Source organism: Dendropsophus ebraccatus, chromosome 2, assembly GCF_027789765.1.
Source record: "Dendropsophus ebraccatus isolate aDenEbr1 chromosome 2, aDenEbr1.pat, whole genome shotgun sequence".
Classification (NCBI taxonomy): Eukaryota; Metazoa; Chordata; class Amphibia; order Anura; family Hylidae; genus Dendropsophus; species Dendropsophus ebraccatus.
Window position 1 is genome coordinate 195,902,608 of NC_091455.1, and position 19,516 is coordinate 195,922,123.

The 19,516-nt window shown below is 42.8% G+C and overlaps 1 protein-coding gene across 4 annotated transcripts in view; it reads left to right on the forward strand.

Moving 5' to 3' along the window:
• Nucleotides 1-5,114: 5,114 nt before the first annotated feature.
• MPP7 (MAGUK p55 scaffold protein 7) overlaps nucleotides 5,115-19,516 on the forward strand; it is a 260,619-nt gene continuing 246,217 nt past the window's right edge. The window contains exons 1-2 of one of the 4 annotated variants that reach the window (XM_069959010.1): nucleotides 5,115-5,130; nucleotides 5,223-5,308. The gene's annotated coding sequence lies outside the window, so the exon portion shown is untranslated. Of the gene's footprint in view, nucleotides 5,131-5,222; nucleotides 5,309-7,452; nucleotides 7,511-11,763; nucleotides 11,866-11,914; nucleotides 11,962-19,516 lie in introns of those variants that run through there. The other 3 variants (XM_069959013.1, XM_069959009.1, XM_069959011.1) reach the window with 3 other exon arrangements.

A 19,516-nucleotide genomic window follows, 5' to 3' on the forward strand; every position in this document is an offset into this window, starting at 1 on the left:
GGTTCCAGCGGCAGGTCCCGCATCGCGGCGCTCCGGGGGCCCGGTTCCCGGCCGTTTCCGGGTGTCTGATGCAGGCCCGAGACGTGATGTCTCAGGTCCGCTCAGCCACTCAGTGAAGGAGGCGGGATCCCTAACTCTGTGTAATGGACAATAGACCTAGTGGGTCACCCAGCTGGTCTGGTTTTGGACCTCTACACAGGGTGTTGTCTATTTAGCCCTATGCTTATCACTAGTGATGAGCAAACGTAACAAACATTCAGGTTCCTCTGAACCTGAACATTTGGCTTAACATTTGACTCCCGATGGCTGAAGAAGCTGGATACAGCCCTAGGCCTGTCAGCCATAGGTTTTCCAGGACACCCTGCATCTAACTTCTCCAGCCACCCGGAGTCAAATATCACTATTCAATCATCACTACTTATCACCCTTAAACTCTCTCCTTTAAGCATCTGGTCTTTACTGCAAAGGGCTACCGGGTTGCTACCTCTGGCAGTGAACATGGTGTAGGTGGTGTCTGTCATATAGGGCCTTTAAGAAGGCAAGAATGCATGCACACCCTATAGGTGGTATAGAAAACTGCAGAGACTGCAGCAGAAGCATGAAGCATGAATCACTTATTCAGTTCTTATATGGGTTCCTTGATAACAGATATTTGTACCAAAGTCTAATAAACCTGCTGATATCACTGAGAAACATGTTCCTTTTAACGGCAACAAGTAATACAGGATCCCATGAGGATCTATTATCCAAGGCGTCGCAGAGGTAGTCACACCTGGGCCCTGGCTCCTGAGCTCCCTCTGCCATATGTGTATACCAGCTTTATATATAGCAGAATTACAGCTTACCCTGTCTAAACCAACATGTCTGCTGTATTAATTCCCATTGTATTTTTCTGTCACTGTAAATCAGGGGTAGGGAACCTTCAGCCCTCCAGCTGTTGCAAAACTACAATTCCCATCATGCCCGGACAGCCGAAGCTTTAGCTGCATAATGTAAGTCTATGGAGCTGTCCTGCTCACATGTACACAGAGCGGGGAGGAAAGCATGGTATTGTATTTACCATGATAATTCTCCAGGCTGGTCGCGGTCTGAACAGTCAGACCTCGACCGATCATATCTTTTCACCAACAGCACCAAGAGGAATAATCCGCTGGTAGTACAGAATGTGGATGCACACTGCACAGCTGACAATCCCACCTGTCAGCGTTACCACATACAAGAGTACATCGCTTTTCTATGTCTCTGTGTCAAAAGTTTAAAAGTTTTTCTTTTTATAGGTATGCTTGAAACTAGAAATAAGCTAAGTCTGGTACTGAAAAGGGATATGGAAAATCTACAAATTTTTTTTTCGGTTTTTTTATTCTGTTATACTGTACATATAGGAACAGAAAAACAAAAATCAATGGCAATTTAAAGTGGAACTCCGGATAATAAAAACTTGCTTTCTATTAAAAGTACATTATCTGGGATAGATAGGTAAGTAATGCTTTATGCTTCTGCAGAAGTTTAATTTTTTTAACCCCTACCTGGAGTTCCCCTTTAAGGAGGGTGGTGCCTGGCAGACCCCACTGACTATAATGGGGACCATCAAGTTTCTGTGTCCATCATTTGCTTTTTTGAAGGAATGTGTGACGAAGGGTCCTACTAGAGGAAGCGATTATTCGAAAAAAAACTAAAGCAAACTAGCAATTTTGCGAACAAAATCAACTAAAATCATTCACCATAATGCTACGTTTACACGGAACGATTATTGAGCGAATTTTTGCAATAACGATCTAATTCGAACCATAATCGTACGTGTAAACGCGGCGAACGATCGATAAATCGTTCATTTTGACCTTTTAACATGTTCTTAAATCGTCTTTCGCAAAAAATTCGCCGAACGTTCTGTGTAAACAGTCGTTCACTGATTTTACCTATGTGTGAGATAGGCTTAAGTGATCGCAAAACGATCGCAAAACGAATTTTCTGTACGATATATCGTTCCATGTAAACGCTGATCGTTATAAAAAAAAAAATGTTACTTTGAAATCGTTAACCGTACGATCGGGCCAATTATCGCTCCGTGTAAACTTAGCCTAACGGTTCGTTTACACAGACAGATTTATCTGGCAGGTTTTGGAAGCCAAAGCCAGGAATGGATTTGAAAAGAGGAAAAATCTCAGTCGTTCCTTTATGACATGTTCCCTGTTTATAATCTGTTCCTGGCTTTGGCTTAAAAAAAAATGTCAGATAAATCTGTCTGTGTAAACGCACCATAACACACAACAATTTGCGACAATTAGATTTGCGAATGATGATTATATGGTCAGCACAAAAGATGCGATCAACGACATACGAACAATTTTTCGTTAGTTGCTTGATGGTTGCCTGCATACACACAGAAAGATTTATGCCTAAAATCAAATGATGTAACGATTTTTCGCTCGATTATCGTTCTATGTAAAAGGACTCTGATCATGGATTATTCTAATAACTCATTGTAGTATAGGGCTATAGACACAAGACTTTGTTCCCAAATTGTTTAGTAGTGGTCAACAAGGAGATGCAGCCTATAGTTTTATAAATATAAATTACATGTGTGGCGGTCTTAGGGCCCTATTCCACCGGACGACTATCGTTTAGATTATCGTTAAATCGTTCGAATCTAAACGATAATCATTTGGTGGAAATGCAGTTAACGATTAACGACCAAAAGAGAAATCGTTGATCGCTTTATAAGACCTGGACCTATTTTTATCGTTGCTCGTTCGCAAAACGTTCGCATTGAATAAGACATCGTTCGGTCGTTTGCAGTAGATACGAACGCAATAGCGAAGAAATAGCGAAGAAAAAACGATCGCATATACGATCATAAGTAATGATTATCGTTCCATGGAAATGAGTGAACGTTTTAAGGTCTTTCGCAATAGCGGTAGTTTGAGATCGTTAATCGTTAACGATTATGCAAATGATAATCGTTCAGTAGAATAGGGCCCTTACTCCAATCGGAGAGGTAAGGAACTGTATTATGTAATTATTGATTTCCGGTATTTACAATATAAAGGCTGGACTATTGTTAGAAACCATTGTCTCTGACGAAGTCACCATTTGGGAGTGACGATGCACGTAGGGTTTGGTCCGGAGGAGCTTACAGGATCCTGGGTGACCATTTTATTCATGTGATATTACATATGGTTGCCTATTTCTTCCTTGGGTTCATGTTAGTATATTATGGAAAATATTGTTTATGTTATTGTATTTTTTGCACTGTTTGATTTGGTTTACATTGGGCACTAGCACTTTAGTGGATGACTTTGATATTATATGAATTATAGGTTTTGTGGTATTTTCTAGCACTTGCACTTTACCAAGGAGAAATAGGGTATGCGAATATTTACATTTTTTTTGGAATTTATTTACAATCATTGTGGACCCTGAATTCTCAAATTATAGGGGTAGCTATCCGGTATGAAGTACAGCACATCATGCTTGTGTTTTTAATATTTTTTGTCTAGCTTTCTTGTGATGTATTATATAGGTTATTGTGAAATATAATTTGTATATTTTTGATTATTTGAGCGCGCACCTATATGTGTTTTTTTCTGTTCTTTTGCCTAACTGTGGTTATAAATAGAGATTCATCACTAGCCATTGGCCTCCGTCTGCCTGGCACCACATCACATGTAATGCTTGTTGTATCAGACATTAGTAACAAATGTAATTCAATATATATATATATATATATATATATATATATATATATATATAATGGAAATGGCTAAGAAAATCAACTTTTTTTCCCCTTGAAATTAGTTATATCAGCAGGTGATGTATGTATTTCAGTGATAGTCACAGAGTCTCCACGTGGTGCCAGCCCTAACTTCCCCTAAACAGTGTCAGCCGCAATGACCCTTTTAACGTGGAAAACACAAATGTCCACATACAGGCTGAGCCATAAGGACCTATAAGGTGGCCATACACCTACTATAGCTGTTGGATGAACGATCATTCAACAGTTATCTTTCCCGTCCTCCCCATAAACATGAACGTTGCTGTGTTCTGTATGTGGAGGGTTAAACCAGACTGATTTGTGTGGTGAATTATCTTTCTGAGAACAAAGGGGTTGGGCATTTAAATTCCATGACACCCTATCTCTACAAAGATCATCTGTTGATGGAGTCATAGGAGAGCCCTATACACTTTATACTGATGGCCAAACCTGTTGCAAGTATAAAGTGTATGGGGATCTTTATAACAGTGCAGAACACAAATGTCCGCATACTGGAGAAGATTTATCAAACATGGTGTAAAGTGAAACTGGCTCAGTTGCCCCTAGTAACCAGTCAGATTCCTCCTTTCATTCGTCACAGACTCTTTGGAAAATGAAAGTGGAATCTGATTGGTTGCTAGGGGCAACTGAGCCAGTTTCACTTTACACCATGTTTGATACACCCCCCCCCCCCCCCCCCGCCCCACACGCACACACACTGTGTCAGTCTCAAAATAACTCACATTTCTAGTACCCTAGTGTGGTGTAGCACGGCTGTTTGTGATATAAGACACTGATGGATGGCTGTTAACAGTGTTATTGTACAGCTCTGTCTGTACTCCCCAGAAATGGTCGGTGACCTGCCGGGTTGTGATGGCTCTTGTCACGGTAGTCCTAAGTGGCAATTGACCCACCCGGACTTTTGGTACCGCCACCCACAGAAAGGGAAAAAATAACCTAAGGTGTGTGGCTAGTGTATAGGTGCTGGTGCGATGGAAAGGATGACTGAGTCACAGTGATATAAAAATATAACAGCTTTACTGTACAGTCTCTTGATAGTACAATACACTTTTGCTGGGAAGCGGGTTCATGACATAACCAGTTGAAGCATAGAAGGAGGGCAAAAGCAGGGCAACATGTGGCGTCTGGTGGCGGGCTAGGCAGCCGCCCAACTGATCTTTGTTTTACACATTATGAACAGGCCAATAGAAATCGTCGGTGGGCTCTGCGGGCCAGTTTGACACGTCTGTTCTAGATCATCCCATGCAAGCCTGGCCCACCAGGAATCTACCCAATAGGACAGACTACCAGTCCAGGCCTTGTGAATAGCCACTCCCCAAAAAATCCCCACCACTCTGTGGCGTTTGGACTGTTTGGAGGTACTTTATATTTACCTCTCTAAGCATTGCTACCTTTCTATAGTTACATGTACTGACTCCCCTCACATGTTGCTTTCTTTTTATATTTAAAGGGAAACTTCTGCTCCTAGTGCACCAAACGCCTCATTAGCATATTAAGTAAACTGCTAATATCCTGAAAATGGCACCGAAGATGAAGGTAAGAAACCTACCTTTATCCTTATTGCCTCATGCCCTATAAGTGTGACCACACTTGGCGGCATAGTGGTTAGTCAGAGGGGGGGGGGGCAATCAAAAGTTTGCTATGGGGCCTAGTCATTCCTATTGCTTCTAACCTGCTGATAGTTTCCCTTTAATTTTTACAAAACTTGGAAATATCCCATGTAATTGTCCTTGATATTTTTCAGTGCAGAACAAAAGATTGTTCCTGTTTCTTATAAATCTTTGTAATAAAACTCAAGAAAGACAATGGATGCCAATGATTTCTTCCCACACCTGCCTTACATAGAGAGAAATAATTGGCAACTGAGAAAGACAAATAATTGTTTGCAATTCCTCCTACTCCCCATCATTGTGCCAGCAGGAACTAAAGTTAGGAATGTTTACCGAGTAATTCTGTATCAATTATACCTAAAGCTATGGAGATCCAAATTCTGTTCATGTCCCCAGTACAATCTATTGGCGCCGGCTGCAATGATACCAAATGCAGGTCATGGATATTACCTATCACTTCAGAAAAGTTTTGCTGTGTCGTAAGGACATGTCATAGTTAAGGGGGTCTGGATTATCGATAGGTCCCTGGTTTTCTTGACTCCCACCAATTGTGAGAATGAAATAAAAGAAGCGTACACTCCCCCCCTCCCCTCCCTGACTGTGACATGGCTTGGAGAGAACACACTTAGTGTGCACCTCTCCCTCTATATCTAGCTATTGTGAGGGTCTCAGCAATGAATCTGCAGTTGAACAAAAGTTTTGACATGATAGTGCCCATTTAAAGTGTCACTGTCGCCTACATTTTTTTTTGCAGAAATCAATAGTACAGGTAATTTCAATAGTACAGGAAACTTTGTAATTGGGTTTATTAGCTGAAAAATGCATTTTTATCATGAAAAAGCAGCTTGAAGCTCTCCCCCCTGTCTTCATTGTTCTCCATGGAGAGGGGAGGGGTGGAGGGAGATGAGGCACCAAAACAGGACAACAAAGAGTTAATTTACAGGTACATCACCGGGCTATCTCCTCTGAAGTCAGCACTGACCTCTCTGGCCTCTGAATACTAGTTTTCTCGCAGGTCCCGCTGTGTGATCCTTTGTTCTCTTTTGGCAACTAATCCCCCTCCTCCCCCTCCCCTCTCCATAGGTTACACAGGGCTCGATTGATGTAAAAGAGTCCAAATTTCTTGATAATGAGCAGTGAATGAGAGATGAGGGAGGGGGGGACCTGGGGAAAGTCTTTTTGAATGCAGATAATGGCATATTTGCCTAATAAACCCAATTAAAAAGTTTTTTAAAACTTTACTATTGATTTCTGCAAAAAAAAACAAAAAAAAAAAACACGACAGTGACACTTTAAGTATTTTCCACCTCCATACATCATGTCTACCAATAGAGATGAGAGAATTTGCCGAAAGTTAGGACTCAAATGGAGATCGGCCATAGGCTGTATCCATGTTTTCCAGGCAGTCTTTGGGTTGCATCCAGCTTCCCCAGGCAGCGGGATTCAAATGATGATCGACCTTCAGCGAGTTTTCTTATCTCTATCTGCCACCACTGATAGGTTACATATTCTGACTGCACCTTTCTGTCATGGCTGTTTGACAACAAGAATAATGACGCTTCAACCAAAGGCACAGATGAAAGACATTGCCCTTTGGACGTGAATCACTAAAAAGGTCACCTTTTATGATTAAACATCCCCCCCCCCCATTCCAGTATATTTGGTCAGAATCTAAAGGAAAATTGTGAAAATAAGGTCCAAAAAAATTGATGATAAAAGTCTGGATACACTATAGATAGATAATAAAATAATTGAAGGCATAAATAAATATAGTTAAACCCTGGATTATTAGTAGCTTGGTCTGAGGGCATTTTGCAAGATAAGCTAATCATTTTAGAGATTTGATAATACAAGCCCCCTGTGTCCCCATCCTGATACTGTACTGGGCAGAAAGTCCTCTTATTTTAACTCACTGCTACTTGATCAACTCTGACGGTAATCGGATGCCTTCCAGCCAATCGGCATCAGGGACCCTGTAGAACTGTGGAGATCCTCCTGTGGAAGCGAGCAGCTTGGCCTTATCTCCTCTCCTTGCTGCCGGAGGAATGAATGTGAGTGAGGCTGCGGCGCCCTCCTACTCTAATGTTCATGCAGCCAAGATCCTGCGTGCACAGATGTAACCCAAGCGGTGAGTGCTTCAACTCCCCACGGTCTTTTCCGGACACATGCTTACACATGGAACTGGATGGTATATGACCGCTGCTTCCCACTGACCCCTGAATTAGCCCCTTCACCGATAGCTGCTCCAGGCACTAGCAGGTACCAGCACCAGCAGGTTGGCAGCCACCTGGGGAGTTGTATGTGGACAGAGAGTTAACTGATTAACCCCTTCTTTACTGATACATTGTTTTTTCTATTGATACAGAACACCTTACCTACCTTATTTTTGGGTTGAGGAACGAATTGTCTGCCTCTTAGTTATTTCTTATGGGAAAATTTGCTTAAGGATTTGGATTACAAGCACATTCCCGGAACAAATTATGCTCATAATCCAAGGTTTCACTGTACAAAGGATAGATAGATAGGAGATAGATAGATAGATAGATAATAGATAGATAAATAGGATATCTATAGATACTGTAGAAAATAGATAGATAGATAATAGATAGATAGTAATGGTCCTTTTATTGATTATCGTTTGAATTTTCACGATAACAATCGCATTTGAGCCATAATCGACTTGTGTAAACACAGCAAATGATCAAGCGACGAGCGAGAAAACGTTCATTTTCATCTTTCAACATGTTCTCAAATTGTCGTTGGTCGTTCACTGAAAATACGCAGATCGCTTCCTGTAAACAGTCTTTCACCGATTTATCCTATGTGTGAGATAGGCTTAAGCGATCTTAAAACGATCGCAATAACGATTTTTCTAACGATATATCGTTCCATCTAAACGTTGATCGTTATAAAAAAACACATCGTTACTTAGATATCGTTAGTCGTTCGATTGGTCGAATTATCGCTCCGTGTAAAAGGACCATTAGTGTGTGGGTATCCTAGTGAGATTGGATTGATTATTGATTATTGATCATTATTGGATGATTTGTGAGAGAATGGAAGCTTCTAGACTGTCCCTCAAAAGTACCAGAAGACAAGAAGACGTGTTATGAAAGCCATAGAAATGTCAGCAATCACTTTGAAGTAAGGAGCCGTATGAAGAGCTTCACGCACAGCTAATGGTGACTGAAAACCATCGCTGGGAAAAAAAAAAAAAACCATCAAAAGCAAAAAGGTAAGATAAGGTTTTATAGTCCAAATTAAAAATGTGTATCACATCCTATAGACTGCTCTTCCCTCATACAGGCCGGGAAGCTTCTGATCACTAATCAGAGGCCGATACTGGAATATGTTTCTAATCTATTTCTATTTTTTTATTTTTTTTATTTTGTTTTTAGTACATTTATTAAGGGCTCAGCCTAAACTGTTATTTTTAACAGCATTTAGTGACATGATTTACAGCATGAACATCCCTAGACCTTATTCTTTGTATGAGAAACTTTTGAAGCATGCTCTATGACCTGTGCAAAGGTTTTTCCACAGGGGAGGGGGAGGCTGAGCTGCTACTGTCTTATCTACTGGTGCCACCTTTTACTGTAGTCCTATACATGTCACTTTCCAGCAGCCTCCTCCTTATCATCACAGACAGAACAGGAAGTCTCAGTGTAGTTTACTCCCTTAAGGACCTGTGACGTACCTGGTACCTCATGGAGTCCCAAAGGGGGTACAAAGAGGGGTCACGCCACGTTGTTAATTAACAGTGTAAATGCCACTGTCAAAACTGACAGCGACATTTATATGCAGTTGAAGAGCTATCCCTCAATGCGATCGAGAAAGGATGATCACTTGTAATCTAGCGCTATGACGAAGATCTTGGGTCAGCGCTCGATTACTATGGGCTTCAGCAGCCCTTAATAATTGAGCACCAGATTCATTGATCAATGTAGTATATACATACTGCATTGATCCCTATGAGCAATCAGTGTATTTCTCATAGGTGCCCCCTAGGGAACTAAAAGTTATTGAGGTTAAAAAAAATTAATTAATAATAAAACAGGTTTATTATTCCCATATTAAAATTTAAAAAGGGCGGAATCGCTTGAAATATTAAATTATTTCATCATGATCTCACACTGTAAATGGTGTAAGTACAATAAAACACCAAAGTGCAAACTGATTTTTGGTCACATCAAATCCGGGAAAATCTGAATAAAAAGTTATGAAAATGTCATATATGCAAAAAAAAAACTACCAATAGAAAGTACAGATCATGGTGCAAAAAATTACAGCTTAAATAGCAAAACATAAAAGTGTTATAAGGAAGGTAATAGAGCAATTTTGAGCACATTTCCAGGAAAAAATGTATACAGCCATAGGCCATAGGTTATATCCATGTTTTCCAGGACTCCCTAGTGCTCTATCCAACTTTTTCAGCCAATTAAATGCGGAACGATCGGACTCAAGCATTCCGGATTTGTGGTCATCCCTACTAGCTATAAATAATCATATAAAAAACATAGGTGTAGAATAGTAAAACTAAGTTCACACTTCCATTCCGTACGGTTCAATTCAACAACTCGGATGGATCCAGGTGGATCCCAAGAGATCCCATTGAGTTCTATAGGATCTGACAAGTTTCCATCTGATGTCCGTTACTGTGTCAAGGTTTTTTTTTCTACTCTAAGGCCCCCTTCACACGTCCGGAAAAACCACCCGGATTTCCTATCAGGAAATCCGGACGGATTTCCGGACGCATAGACTTTCATTGGACACGGACACCCTTCCGGAATTTTCCGGAAGGGTGTCCGTTCCGGAAAATAGGACCGGATTTTTTAGTCTGGAAATCCGGCCCGGACGCCCCCATAGGAGTCTATGGGAGTGCCCGGGCCCCGAACGCTTTCGTGATGCACACCAGGAAAGCGTCTGGAGTTCCACTCACCCGGACCACCTTCCGCCTCTGCCCCGGCCTCCTGCTGCCTCTTCGTCCGCCGCCTTGTCTGCAGGTACCCCCCATGGCCACTCGCGGCACCCCCGCACCCCCCCGCGGCCACTCCCGGCACCCCCCGCGCCACCCCCCTGCGGCCACTCCCGCACCACCGCGGCCACTTGCGCCACCCCCGCGGCCACTCGCGGCACCCCCGCACACCCTCACAGAGGGGTCTATATACTACTGGGGGCAGCACACAGGGGGTCTATATACTACTTGGGGCAGCAGAATGGGGTCTATATACAACTTGGAGAGCACACAGGAGGTCTATATCCAAGTGGGGGAGCACACAGGGGGGCTATATACTACTGGGGGAGCACACAGGGGTCTATATACTACTGGTGGGGCACACAGGGGGTCTATATACTACTGGGGGAACATACAGGGGGTCTATATACTACTTGTGAGGCACACAGGTGGTCTATATATAACTGGGGAGCACACAGGGGTCTGTATACTACTGGGGCAGCACACAAGGGGTCTATATAATACTGGTGGGGCACACAGGGGGTCTATATACTACTGGGGAACCACACAGGGGGTTTATATACTACTGGAGGAGCACACAGGGGTCTATATCCAAGTGGGGGAGCACACAGAGGGGCTAAATACCCCTGAGGGAGCACACAGGGGGCCTATATACTAGTGGGGGAGCACACAGGGTGTATATAAAACTGGGGGCAGCACACAGGGGGTCTATATACAACTGGGGCAGCACACAAGAGGTCTATATACTTCTGGGGGAGCACACGGGGGGCTATATATAACTGGGGGAACACACAGGGGTCTATATACTACTGGGGGAAGCAAACAAGGGGTATATACTACTGGGGGCAGGACACAAGGGGTATATACTACTGGGGGCAGGACACAAGGGGTATATACTATTGGGGGCAGCACACAAGGAGTATATATTACTGGCGGTAGCGCACAAGGGGTATATATTACTGGGGGCAACACACAGCGGTCTATTGTTTTGAAACTCGTGTTGAGGGGGGGGCCCCAGACATAACTCCGCTTGGGGCCCCAGAAATGCAAAGACCGCCCCTGTCCGTACGATATATCGTACCGTCTAAATGGACATTGTTAATCGTACGATCGGGCCAATTATTGTTTCGTGTAAACGCACCTTTAGCTAGACTTGATGGTACAATGTGCAGCTGTAACTTGATGTGAGGTCAGAACACGACTATCTGCCCCATGTACATGAGCCTGTGAGAAGCCATCACACAGGACAGGTGCAGCGCCCCCTCCCTCCGCACCCGGCACCTGCAGCGCCGCTACTGGAATAGTGACGTCACGCCGTCTGCGGTTTGTAGAGTATGTGGGCGTGTCCACAGTCGGGCAGCAGATGTGGGCGGGGCCGGTGATGGGTTGGGCGTGGTTATCGGCAGAGGAGGGAGTGACGCAGCGTGTGCTGGTGCCGCCCGCTCTCCGCGCTGCGGGATCCGGGATTGTGTTGTGCACACACGGCGCTCTGTGGACTCGGTGCTCCGGTAAGTGACCGCCGGGAGGAGGTTCCTGTGTGCCGGGCTGTGGGTGGGAGGCGGGGCGGCCGAGGCTGTGACAGGTTCCTGGCCCCGGGGATGGAGGTGAGAGATCAGGGCAGGCAGGGGATCATGTTTACTGCATGTCAGCGAGCGGGCACATGTGTCACCTCCCCCGGCACCGCACACCGGGGACTGCCGCCGCCGCCGGGATGGCCATTGTGTACCGAGGGCACAAGGACTGCTGTGTGTGCTGCTCCGCCGGTGTGCAGCTGTGTTATTATATGTGTGATGGGAGGTGGCTGTATTATAGAGTATTGTTATATGTGTATATGGTATTGTTATATGTGTATATGGTATTGTTATATGTGTATATGGTATATAGTATTGGTATATGTGTATATGGTATATAGGTAGTATATGTGTATATGGTATATAGTATTGGTATATGTGTATATGGTATATAGGTAGTATATGTGTATATGGTATATAGTATTGGTATATGTGTATATGGTATATAGGTAGTATATGTGTATATGGTATATAGTATTGGTATATGTGTATATGGTATATAGGTAGTATATGTGTATATGGTATATAGTATTGTTATATGTGTATATGGTATATAGTATTGGTATATGTGTATATAGTATTGTTATATGTGTATGGTATTATATAGGTAGTATATGTGTATGGTATTATATAGTATTGTTATAGGTGTATGATATTATATAGGTAGTATATGTGTATGGTATAATATAGGTTGTATTGTTATATTTGTAATATTGTTTGTGATATTGTAAAGGGATATGTGTATGATATATATAGTATTCATATACTGGTGCAGTATGTGTTATCGTATTTTGTGTAGGACTATGTGTAGTGTTACATGTGTATCATGCAGTGTTATTATACTTCTTGTTCTCACATGTGTACAGTATGTGTAGATGTGTGTGTGATTATGTATAGAGATGTATATACATTTGTGTGATATTACCAGATATGTATGACTGTGTGTAATATTAGTTCTATGACGCTATGTATAGTATTATATCTGTATATAATGTGTAGTGTTATTATGTGTACTCCTTTAACATGTGTAAAGTGATGTGTGTTTGATATTGTTTGTGTTATTGTTATGTGTAGTGTTATTGTATGTGCTTTATACCTATTATATGTGTAGTGTTACTAGTGTTATTAGTTTTACATGTGAGTACACTTGTGATATGATTATATGTGGGTGTTGTGTTATTATATATGTTCTATCATATTTCTGTTATTATTACACATGGCTTTCTGCTTGCTGTGTATCACAGTCAGTACATCCCATCTGTATGTTGTGTAATTGTACACATACTATGTTATTATTACATATGTGGTGTTACTTGTATACACTATTGTGTGTGTGTGTGTGTGTGTGTTATACACTTACATATGTAGTATTACCTGTATACAATATTGTGTGTGTGTGTGTGTGTTATACACTTACATATGTAGTATTACCTGTATACAGTATTGTGTGTTATACACTTACATAGTTGTGATAATACTTGTATACAGTATTGTGTGTGTTATACATTTACTTATGTGGGGTACCTGTGTATAGTATTGTGTGTGTGTTATACACTTAAATAGTTGTGATAATACTTGTATACAGTATTGTTTGTTTTACATTTACATAGTTGTGATAATACTTCTATACAGTATTGTGTTTGTTATACACTTACATAGTTGTGATAATACTTCTATACAGTATTGTTTGTTATACACTTAAATAGTTGTGATAATACTTCTATACAGTATTGTGTTTGTTATACACTTACATAGTTGTGATAATACCTGTATAACAGTATTGTGTGTGTTATACATTTACTTATGTGTTGTTACCTGTATACAGTATTGTGTGTGTTATACACTTACATAGTTGTGATACTATTACCTGTGATATGGTTGCATGTATGGCACAGCACATTTTTGTAATGGTACTATATGAGCGGTATATTATGCCTTCTCTTTATTACCTGAAATCATTGCTTATGTCATACATTGAATCACTATGTCACCCGTCCTGTCCAGGGGTCGTCCGCCGCCATCCTGCATTACTGTGACAGGGCCTGTACATTATAGTGGATGTTGTTGTGATTGTGGATGTACCGGGGCTGGTAGACATATGGCATCTGTATACATCTATGGCTGGTGTATATATGGGGCTTGTCTGTATACAGTCACATGTATTATATGGATGTTAAATGACTGGTACCTGTTGTAGTTTTCCTATATCTTGTGGTAGGTGCTGGTGATGGCATTTCTGTATATCTCCAGTGACGCCATCTTACTGTTCCTTTATTTCCTCATTGACTGTGGTATATACCGTCTGGGCATTTCTGTATACAGTCTATAGTAGTTGGCAGATATAGTTTTTTATATGGTGGCTGGCACTGGTTCCTGCCAATGAGAGGTGCCCCACCAGCTCTGCATTCCTGTACATCTTCAGTGTCCGGTGCGCCCGCCTCTGCCGGACGCGTAGATTCACCATTCACTTCAGTGGAACTGAGCTGCAGTACTGCACACAAACTGCGGACAAGAGCGGCGCTGTTCCTGGAAGAGAGTAGCCACATTTTTCTAAACCCTGATAACCTTAAGGGGGTATAGGCTCTTAGGGCACATACTCTCACTACAGATCCTATAATGCAAAGAGATTGTCCCTTATTATTGCAACAGTTCCCACAATGGGGGGGACTTTTCTTTTTTAGTCAATTTGTGATGCCTACAGTTGCATATGTCGTGGTCCGCATGGTCGGGGCATGCGTTGGGGTCTATCCAGTGCGCAGGTTGGGTCTTATATGTTCCTTACGTCTACTTGGCCTAATTCCCCTATACAGAGCAGGTATAGAAGGGTCCTATGTAATTCGTGGCAGAGATCCACTGGATTTCCACAGTAGAGTCTGAGGCTGATCACATGGATCAACTCCATTGATGTTCAGTGTAGCTGATCTGTGACTTTTCAGTGCAGAATCCTCAGGAATAATGAACATGCGGCAGATTATTGGCGTCCTCAAATTTATACGGACGTCTGTATTACGTGCATTGTCTTATTAATCTGTTGTAGTGTCAGGCTGAACCCACAATGTGTGAACATGGTCCTTGAGTCCTGATGACGGGCTCCTAGGGTTACATGTTTACCTAGTGATGTGCACGCCGGGTCCGCGCCAAGGTCAGGTCACTGTCCTCTCCACGCTCAGGTCTCATTTTGTTTTGTTCCATGGACTTTTCATATGATAATACTATGAGGGTAGATTCATATGGGTCGGATTGCATTGGCTATAGTGATAAGACTAAAGCCTCTGAAGCCCTGCAGTTCAGGACACAGCCACTGGTGGCAGCAGAGAGGCAGTGTCACCCCTTATTGCTGCCAGTATTGTCAGTCCCCCTATACCACAGGTGTTAAACTTGTGGCCCTCCAGCTGTTGCTAAACTATAATTCCCATCATGCCTGCCTCCTGCGTATAGATCTGTTTCTGCAATCCGCATAGATGGCGGTCGCACATTAATTTCCATCAAATGTGTCCTGTCAAATATCTGTGCACTGTGTCCTACTGCAGAAGGACCTATAGGGCTGCTCATCCTGAGCCTCCTGCTTCATTAATATACAGTATAATGACGGAACTAGAGTATACTCTGACATTTACACAGCATATGTATATCTGAATCTCTGAAAAGCTGGGTGGTCACCCCTATGGGCAGTGCAATGGTGGACGTCTATTATCTTTGGTTGTACATAGTCAGGAGTAGTGTTTATAGGAGTCTTATTACAGTCTAGGTTTCTTTATATATGTACCTGTATTGTATATTCCCAAGAGCTGATTTGAGACTTCAAATTGTAATGGGTAATAATGGTGCTTATGGGGTGTTCTGAAATGTAGTGGTTACTACCTACCAAAATGCACTTAGGAAGAATTGATGGCCAACTTGCTACAGTTAAGAAAGTACTCCAGAGGAGAAAAAATCAAGTAGTACCAGAAAGTTATATAGATTTGTTAATTGCTTCTGTTTAATAAAATCTCTTCCAGTACTTATCAGCTTCTGTGTGTCCTGCAGGAAGTGGTGTTTTCCTTCAGTCTGGCACAGTGCTCTCTGCTGCCACCTCTGTCCAGGAACTGTCAGGAACTGTCCAGAGCAGCAGCAAATCCCCATAGAAAACCATATGTTCTTAAAAAACCTAATAAAAACATTGAACCAGAAAACCTCTCCTGCTCTGGACAGTTCCTGACATGGACAGAGGTGACAGCAGAGAGCACTGTGTCAGACTGGAAAGAATACACCACTTCCTGCAGGACAAACAGCAGCTGATAAGTACTTAAAGACTGGAGTCTTTTTTTAGTAGTAGTAATTTATATATCTGTATAACTTTCTGACTCCAGTTGATTTGAAAATATTTTCCTTGGAGGAGCAGATAACTGAAATGGTTAAAGGGGTAATCCATGATAAAAACGACAACACAACTCTTTGGCAAAAGCAGTGCCACCCTGTCCCCAGGTTGTGTGTGGCATTACAATTTAGCTCCAATTAATTAAATGGAACGGAGCTTCAACCCCCCCCCCCCCCCCCCAAAAAAAAAAAAAAACAACAAAAAAACGAGGGCAGAAGTGGTGCCGTTTCTGGAAGAAAGCGGCCATGTTCTTCTAAGCCTGGACAGTACTGTGTCCGGACACACAGGACAGTACGCAGCAATCTGCGGCCATACATGAACCAGTTCGGTAGTTCTGTAACAATGATGCAGCACAGGGATGGAAAAAAACTTTGCAAACTACAATTCCCATCATGCCCTGAGAGCCGAAGCTTTAGGGAATTGTAGTTCTGCAACAGCTGGAGGGCTGCAGGTTTGACACCTGTGTTGTAGGTTGACTGATATAATATAAGGCAGGTGGTTTTAATGTTCTGGCTGATATAAATATACTCCATTCATATTCCTGATGGTGCCTGCACCTGCCGCTCTGCTCTGGGGATGAACTCTCCGGGGACGGCCTGGCGTATTTACCAGCTGTATTCATATGCATCAGGGGGCGTCCTGCTCCGGCACCAGACCTGTCATCTGTCACTCTTCTCTGACAGCTATGCTTGTGCAGGCCATGTAGACATTATGCAGATTACACAACGCTCTGCTTTATACCTCGCTTGCTTATTCTAGGGACTAAGAAGCTGACATTACGACTACACCCAGCGGGGCCATTACCTTCCTCCCCTCCGCCGCCGCTGCGTCCTTGAGATGTGCTTCAGAGGTGTACACCGAGATCCAGCCTCACCTTGTCTGAGGTGGTGGGAGCTGAATAGGTCTGCATGGAGCGGGACGCCTCCTCCGCTGCAGGGTATATAGGTCGGACATGTATCCTTGGTGGGCGCTGGGATCTGCTAGGACTTTTCTAACATAGGCTGAAAGAATACACATAGGGGGAGATTTATTAAACTGGTGTAAAGTAGAAATGTTTTAGGGTCCATTTACACAGAAAGATTATCTGACAGATTATCTGCCAAAGATTTGAAGCCAAAGCCAGGAATGGATTTGAAAAGAGGAGAAATCTCAGGCTTTCCTTTATGACCTGATCTCTGTTTATAGTCAGTTCCTGGCTTTGGCTTCAAATCTTTGGCAGATAATCTGTCAGATAATCTTTCTGTGTAAATGGACCCTTAGTTGCCCCTAGCAACCAATCAGATTCCACCTTAAATTTTTAAAGACTCTGTGAGGAATGAAAAATGGAATCTCATTGGTTGCTAGGGGCAACAGAGCCAGTTTCACTTTACACCAGTTTGATAAATCTCCCCCATAAAGCCAATCTGGCAAATAGCTATAGAAATAAGTTATAAATCCATTGTATATGGGGACGTTATATATGTTTAAAGGGATCATTCAGGATTTAAAAAAGAACAGCGCCACCCTTGTTCTTAGGTTGTCTGTGGTATTACAATTCAGCTCTATACACCTCAATGGAACTGAGCTGCAATACCACACCCAAACTGAGGACAGGAGTGGCGCTATATCTGGAACAAGCGGCCATGTTTTTCTAAGCCATGATAACTCTTTTGAAGAATAATAAAAACTGTTGACATGTCACAGTCAGTGCTGACCCCCCCCCCCCCCCCCCCCCCCCAATATAGCAGTAATACCCAACCTGTGGCTTGGCCACCACTACAACTCCCATTATGTTTTGACAGATGAATGATGGGAAAGCAGTTCCGCAAGTTCCATGGAGCCACAGGTTGGGGAACTCTGGTGTATAGCCTGCACACAGCTATTTGTCTGTATTACACCTATGCAGTGTATGATCTTCATATGCTCCAGGTGTATATAGGGGTTTGGGGCCTAGATTAGGGATAGGGAACCTGTGGCCCTCCAGCTGCTGCTAAACTACTACCATTCCTGTCCTCCGTTTTGTTGCAGTATTGCAGCTCTGTTCCATTGTAAATGGGATGGAGTTGTAATACCACACAAAACCTGAGGACAGGGGTGGTGCTGTTTTTAAAATGTTGCTATTTTTTCATAATCTTAAGTGTTGTCTTTGGGATGGCTAGGAGTAGTGACCAGTAGTGTTACTAATACTAGATGTGCTATCTGAACGACAAGGTAGGACTGTAGTCTGGGAACAAGGCCAAGGTCAGATGCATTTACAGTCTATAGCAAGGCTACTATGAACAAAGAGCCAGGGAGGGAGAACCCTGATCACTGGGCGATGTCTGGCTTGTAGACACCCCATTAAATGGGTAATCAGGCTGGATGCCACCTTCTAGCGTCACTTACCCAGGAAACCATATGGTGCTCTGTGCTAGCAGTGGTCTGACGGAAAACAGGCGTCACTGGAAGAGGGGTGAAGGCCACTCTGGAGCCAATGGTAAGAACAGTGGCCACTCTTAAAGATACCTTGTCAGAACTGATGAATAGCAGTATCCATAGGGCCCTATGCACCCAGTGTGGTATATGTAATTTACAATGAGAATCAATCGCCAGTGGAGGCCTATGCCACAGCCTTTCATCAGATATATATATATAAATATAATTAGGTATATAGCCATATGTTCTCCGGTGTTGATGCTGCCATCATTTGCTGCACACATAAGACCCCTCGGAAGCTGTAGCCCCTGGTAGTGGGTAATGTAGCTCATGTCCTATGTGAGCTGTGCTAGCGTTCCCTTCATAAATAAATAAAAAGCGCAGTCATTAGCTGATGTGCCGCTGATCCTCTGATCCCGCTGTGATCGCTGCCGGAGCAGCTTCATACTCACAGCCCCAGTTTCCATTGTTTTCTTAACCAAATTATAAGATAACAATGGTGCCCGACCAGACGCTGTTATTGTTGGACTGTCTGGGGTGTATTTATTGTGTTTTTTTTCTCTCGGATGTGTTGGCAGCATTACCAGCACATTGCATAGTGGACGCCGCTCGTATCTGCTGTATATAGCTTCTTACCAGGTGATGAGATGTAATGTGACATGTAGCCATCATGAATGCGGCTGCGATGTGCAGTGTTTTTACAGCCTTGGACATATCGGGGAGAAAATAAGCGAAAACTCAGAGTTGCTTCTCAGACACATCGCTCGCCCTCCTCTGCTCTCACTGTGCTCCTATCATCATAAATCTCTCACCCAGCAAAAGCCATTATAATGTGTA